General features: G+C 35.6%; 1 long non-coding RNA gene across 1 annotated transcript; it reads left to right on the top strand.

Annotated features, from left to right (window-relative positions):
* The first annotated feature begins 314 nt into the window (after positions 1-314).
* LOC132633822 (uncharacterized) lies at positions 315-3,362 on the top strand. The gene is made up of 3 exons (XR_009579848.1): positions 315-932; positions 1,815-1,861; positions 2,971-3,362. It is a non-coding gene; the product is annotated as an uncharacterized LOC132633822 (long non-coding RNA).
* Positions 3,363-6,000: the final 2,638 nt, after the last annotated feature.

Below are 6,000 nucleotides of genomic sequence, written 5' to 3'. Positions count from 1 at the left end.
TTACTTGTTCATTTACAGAACCAAGATAAAATTAATTAAACTTTTCACATCTTATCCTCTCCGTCCCATATACTTGGCCACATTACTTAAAATATATGTCCAAATTACTTTTTCATTTACAAAACCAAGATAAAATTACAAGATAAAATTAATTAAATCTTTCTCATCTTACCCTTAGTAATAAATGTTCTTGAAAATAATCAATTTTGATTAGAATATATTTATTGGAGAGAGATAGGGTTAAGATAGTAAAATACATCTTTTACTTCTGATTTCTTAAGGGGCGTGCAAAAGGGAAAGTGACAAGTAATATGGGACAGAGAAAGTATATATTTTACCATAATTGTTATAGCCCGTATTTTGTACGTTCGGATAATTCGAGATAGTTGTGAGAAATTAAGGGCAAAGCTATATTTTGATCTTGTTTAATACACAAGTTGGTTATGAATATTATTTATGAATATTAGTAGTATGAAAATATTGAGAAAGGCTAAGGGTAAAAAGGGAAATTCGCAAAGTGGCTCATGGTAAAATTGTGGAAGGCTAGGGACAAAATGGGAATTTCACCAACAATTCAAGAAAATTCTTGAATGGTCCATCTCGGCCATGTGGCCGTCCAAGTTGAGGTGGGCTTGGCCCACATGGATGAATTATATGTATGCATATATATGACATATTAGTCATATTCTCCACACAAAACTCTAGAACCTTGGAGAGAAAAAAAAAAAAAAAAAAAAGAAAGAAGAGCAAGGGAATTCGGCCATAGCCCCCAAAAATTCACCCCTTGAAAGATTGATCAAAAAAATTATTTCTTCTAGTATTCCAAGCAATTGGAAGGTCCTCTTTAATAAGGAGTGGTTGTTGGAGCAATAAAACCATTTATTTGTGCAAGTTCACAACCTTAGCCAAAGTCAAGAAGTTGAGTGAAAAAGGTATGTGTTTAATCTTCTTTTACATGTGTTAGAGATGCTTATGTATGTTGAAGTATGTAGAAATGGATAGAATTCATGGTACATGTGTGTGTTGATGTTGTGGCCGAACATAGTTGAGTTGTGAAGAACAAATGAATTGATTTTATTTAGTATTTTGATTGTTGTTGTTGTGGATTCCATAATAAAAATGAAGATTTGATGGCTTGAAATGAAGTTGTAATTGTTGTGGGAGTGTTGAAGAAGTTAATTTGATATTAGTATAGTTTCTTGTCATTATGAGAATAAAGTTGTTAATGCATAGACTATTATTATAGTTCGTGAGTTTAGAAGGAAAGAATGTGTTGTTGTTGGTCATGTTGAGTTGAGAAGGATTCGGGTAGTAGGTATAATTCATGAACTTGAAAGAAGGAAATGTGTCGCTATTATTCTTGTTGAATTTGGAAGGTGTCGGGTGAGGTAATATGTTGATTGGGTTGTTGGAATATTATGTGAATTGTTTGAAGTATTCTTGAATCATGTTAGAAAGATTTCGGACTAACACTTGAATATGAGATCATTGGTATTGGCTTGATTATATGTGATTGAATTGAATATAAATGAAAGGCCATTGAATTATGTGACAAGGGTCGTTAATGTTAGAATGCGTCTTGAGTTGATTGTTGATATTGTTGGCATGATCATTGGTATTGTTGTTGATAATTTGGCCGAGTTAAATTCTCGGATTGTTGATTGATAAATTGGCCGAGTTAGATTCTCAGGGATGGTGTATTTACAGGGGAAATGCTGCCGAAATTTCGATAGAATATAAGTGAACTCATTTGGAATACTAAGACAAGTATATGTCGATGAGTCTAATGATTATGTCAATTCTCTTGAATGTAGACTAGCAAGTTTGGACAAATAAGCGTAGCTAGTTGGACGTGGAACAGGTATGTAAGGCTTACCCTTTCTTTCTTTTGGCATGATCTTGATGAAACGAACAAATGACGTATATGTATGATTTCAAAGAAATTCCTATTCTTAGAGCCACTAGGATGGCTAATATCCTTGATTTCCATAAGCTGATTCATATGATTTTGATGCGTATCTATGATGTCCAAAGATCTATTTGATATGTTTCCGAATTGGCATTCGAGAGATAAGTGATATGACTAATGTCTTGATTTTCAAATGATAGCACGTCTGATTATTCCGTTAAGTCATTGATATATTTTGAGATGTACATATGGTTCCAAAAGCTATATTTGATTTGATCCATAACGATATCCGAAAGGTACTTGATATGATTGTTGCTTTGATTTTTCAAAAATGGCTTCTGAAACGTTCGTAGAAGATTCTGTACTTCAAATGCTCATAACTTTCTTATACTAAGTCGGATTGACCCGAAACTTGTTTCTGAGCCTTCAGATGTCGATAAGTATACTTGTCTATTGAGTCTTGATTTATGTGCATATGGTTTCGCATTACTCTGTTCGTGCAAGCCTCAGTATGTCCTTCACTGAGCCCGGGCCAGGATATGTTATCATGCGCACTCCTCTGCATTGTTCACCGAGTCCCTCTCACTTGCGGGCCGGGACACGTTATATGTATATGTATATGATGATATGATGATACGGGGATGGCGGCCAGGATGGTATATGATGACTTTATTCACCGAGACCCGCAATAGAGGGCCGAGACACGTTATATCTATACATGATATATGATGTGACATGCATGATTCTATCCACCGAGTCCCTCACTGGAGGGTCGGGACACGTTACGCATATATGATATATGATGTGGACATGTATGATTTTATTCACCGAGTCCCTCGCTGGAGGGCCGGGACACGTTATATGTACATATGATATGATGTGAATATGCATGATCTTCACTTAAAAAAAGCAAGTACTTTGATGTTTTAAAAGGTCATACTTGATTCTGGTAAATCTCTGTTTCAGTTATGATCCTCTTTTCTGTATTCCATGCCTTACATGCTCAGTACATATTCCGTACTGACCCCCTTTATTCGGGGGCTGCGTTTCATGCCACGCAGGTACACCCAGATGAGTAAAGAACATTGCTAGAAGATGCTTTAGCTGGATTGGCAACTCCATTTGCTCCTGGAGTGTTGCCGAGTCAGAGTATACGTGCTATGATGTTTTGTTCGAAGTTAGAGACTTTGCAGATAGAGTCGTGGGTATAGAATGTCAGTTTTGTAAGTGGCTCCATCAGCCGATATGTCATTCTGTGTTATGTGACAAATTCTACATGATTATAGATTTTGTTTGATTTGAGAATAACGATGAAAAGAATATTTCTGAAAGCTGTACTATGTATTTCATCTTTATTTGATTTAAAAGTCCAAGAAGATTATGTGTGCACTAAGGGTCTGAGGGTTCGCTCGGCCCTAAGTAAGGGTCGGGTGCCCATCACACCCTAGTAAGATCGGGGTGTGACAATAATATTCATATTTATTGTTGTAAGTCTCAATAGCCTTCGAATATAAGTTGAAAATGAGTAATTAAAGGTTAAAATTAATAATAAGAACACACAAATATTCACTCATTAATTCCATGGAAATTAATGGCCAGCCCCTTCTGCATGATTCTCACCACTCTTCTTGCATTTCATTGCTTGATCGTCCTAATGATAAATAAAGAAATACAAGAAAAAGGATGACTTGAATACAAATATGTACGCCTATAATATATGCGTAGTCGTTATCTTTATACACAATCAACATAATTGAAGTTTCATACTAATCAATAATTACCATATTAGTTTCTTTCTCTTGATATGTTAACGTGGACAAGTAAAAGTAAACAGAGGGAGTGACTTTTATCCCCGTTTTTCTTCATTGTCAATACTTTACTTATTTACTCTCCTTTGCAGTTTCTGATTATTGTTCTTTTACATTTATAAAATGTATTACTTTATATTTTCATTTTAGAATTAAAATTTAGTGATTAATGATATAACATATATCTTTCTAATTTTGATTTCTTTGTAACAATTTGTTTTATCTATAATTGTTAATATAAAAGTTATAATATATTTTTTAATTAATTTAATAAAAATATTTTATTAGTTTTGCTTTTTAAAAATCCAATACATACAACAATGGTTCTTATGTTTGGATCTGAATAGTTACTTAATTGAAATAGATATCAACCTATCGGTATACATATAAAATATTAAAGAATTTAAAAGAAAAAATTTAGAATCAAAATATTAATTTTCCCTCATATTCTTACTAATTTTCTTTTTTACATCGACGAACAACTTTTATTGTCATGATAATGAGAAAAAAGTCCGACTCTTTCCATCTCAAAGACTTTATTCCATCAACTCCATTTTTTAATTATAACTAAAGTGTTGGTATATAAAATACATTTTGTAAATGTTGCTATATATAATAACAATTAGAATGTTTTTAAAAGTTATTTTCAAAATACAAACCTTAAAGACTGGCTAATTAAAGTGAATAGACATGTTCGGCTCGGGCGATATTGCTAGTTTTAAACTAAAAAATAGGTATGTGTGTGGGTGGGTGGGGGGGGGGGGGGCTACCAAATCCATATTTAACCTTTAGAATATCACTTGGTATGGATAGAGAGCCTATCAATAATAAAATTGTACATTCAATAAAGAAGCTAATTAGATGTCAAAAGTTTGATCACGGGGTGGAGGAGGAGAACCACCAAAGCAATTAAAAAGTACCACTTAGATGACCATGATGTTAGGATTTAAATCCCAAATCCGACCTTTGTAAGCCGGTTCTCAGGAAAGATTGGAGGGTCACAGCTGGACCACTTAAATACCAACCTCCTTAGACAGAACCTACTTACGCAGTGATGTAAGCGAAGAATAAATAGCACACACAGATTTATCGTGGTTCACCCTCAATGTGAGAGCTACGTCCACGTTGCTGCTGCAGATCTTATTAAAGAAGAAATATTACAAGTGTTTACAACACTCAACCTCACAACCCCAATCCCAATTACACTCAAGAATTTTACCACAGAAAATTCTCTCAAAGACCTTCTCTTACTTAGGCCTTTCACTAAGAGTATTTCTCTTAGATTTCTCTCTCTCTTTGGGATGTGTTTAGCAAATGATCTTGATGATATCTTACAAATGAACCATAAGCTACCTATTTATAGGAATGAATTTCCTATGATGAGGTAAGCGCTTACATCACGACTATTATGAGGTAAGCGCTTACATCACGACTATGTGAACAAAAGAATTGACTTGTTTGGCCAATTCCACACCTAACAAATCTCCCACTTGAAGACTAATTTTAATTTGTCTTCACACTTTGATCGATGCAGCAGCTCTTTCCTACTTTCATACTTCGTGCAGGCCAACTGAAGTTGAGCATAGCTTCAGTTTGTCTATCGCCACTGCCTTTGTCATCATGTCTGCTGGATTCTGACTCCCTGCGATCTTCTCAAGCACCAGCGCTCCATCTTCCAAAGCTGATCTAATGAAATGGTATCAGAGTTGTATGTGCTTCGTTCGAGCATGGTAAACCGGGTTCTTTGCCAAATGAATGGCGCTTTGGCTATCACAATATAGCACACTTCCCTCGTGGTCTTGATCCAATTCCCGCAGAAAAGATTGTAGCCACATCATTTCCTTTGTGGCCTCCGTCACAGCAATGTACTCAGCCTCACAACTAGAGAGAGCTACTATCTTTTGCAACTTGGAAACCCAAGAGATTGCAGTACCTCCGAAGGTGTAAACATACCCGGATGTGCTCTTTCTGCTACCAATATCACCACCGTTGTCAGCATCAACATACCCTTGCAATCCTGTTTTTGATTTTCGGAAATACAGAGCTGAACTCGAGCTGCCTTTCAGATATCTGAATATCCACTTCACAGCCTCCCAGTGTTGCTTTCCCGGATTGCTCATAAATCGGCTGACAACTCCCACTGCATGTGAAATGTCAGGCCTTGTACATATCATTGCATACATAAGACTACCGATTGCAGATGCATAAGGTATCTTGTCCATCTGCTTCTTCTCATCCTCGGTTGTCTGCGACTGATCCTTTGACAACCGAAAGTGTCCAGCC

The sequence above is a fragment of the Lycium barbarum genome, chromosome 3, assembly GCF_019175385.1.
Source record: "Lycium barbarum isolate Lr01 chromosome 3, ASM1917538v2, whole genome shotgun sequence".
Taxonomy (NCBI): domain Eukaryota; kingdom Viridiplantae; phylum Streptophyta; class Magnoliopsida; order Solanales; family Solanaceae; genus Lycium; species Lycium barbarum.
The sequence above is the reverse complement of the archived record's forward strand: the minus strand, read 5'-3'. Positions and strand labels throughout refer to the sequence as shown.